Here is a 976-nt window from a genome sequence, read left to right as displayed (position 1 = left end):
TCTTTTGGAGAAAGTATCTTTGAATATTTGTCACAAACGAGTTAAATCTTTATGCTTAGGGAATAAGAGGTATATGTCCTCAACAGCCCGTGAACAGTCACATCAAATAATCATACACACTGTGGGTGCTTATTAAAGATAGGATTAAACTAGATGCTGTAGTCTAAGCCTATGATCCCAGCATCTCCGGAGGCTGAGGCAGGAGGATTGAGATTTCAAAGTCAGCGTCAGCAACTAAGGGAGACCCTAAGCACTGTGAGACCCTGTCTCAAAATGTAAAGAGGACTGGGGATGTTGCTCAGTAGTTAAGTTTCCCCCAGAATCAATCCCTAGTACCCCTTGCCCCCAAAATTGGATTAATCATTGATGATGGGTTTAAAGGGTTTCCAGAAATTGTGAAATACTGATTCAAAGGGAGCATAAAAGGGATCATATATATAAAGATCTAGAAACTGGACTGTTGTACAAAGAACATCATATTTGTCCAGGTATGGATATGTGTGGACTTAAGAAAATAAGGATGTTAGGGGGCTTTTTAGAGCAAAAGAGAAATTTGGTGTTAAATATCATGTCTTTAAAATATTAGTGTAGATATCTAATTTCTTCTTTTTTATGTAATACATGCTCAGGATAGGTAATATAGGAAATAACAAAAAAGTAGATTAGGGGCTGGGAATGTGGCTCAAGCGGTAGCACACTCGCCTGGCATGCGTGCTGCCCGGGGTTCGATCCTCAGCACCACATACAAAGATGTTGTGTCCGCTGAAAACTAAAAAAATGGTAAAAAATTCTCTCTTAAAAAAAAGTAGATTAAACATTAATGTATATTTTTGCCATTCTTCTCAAAACATGTATACAGAAACACAAAATGTGTACATCTGTATACCTAAAAGGTTGACTTTTAGATCAACCTTTTTGTGACCTGTTGGTGATATTTTAAAATAAGGACAAATTTTGCCTATTACTTATGCAGTAT

Source organism: Ictidomys tridecemlineatus, chromosome 3 (assembly GCF_052094955.1).
Source record: "Ictidomys tridecemlineatus isolate mIctTri1 chromosome 3, mIctTri1.hap1, whole genome shotgun sequence".
Lineage (NCBI taxonomy): Eukaryota > Metazoa > Chordata > Mammalia > Rodentia > Sciuridae > Ictidomys > Ictidomys tridecemlineatus.
This window is presented reverse-complemented; position numbering follows the sequence as displayed.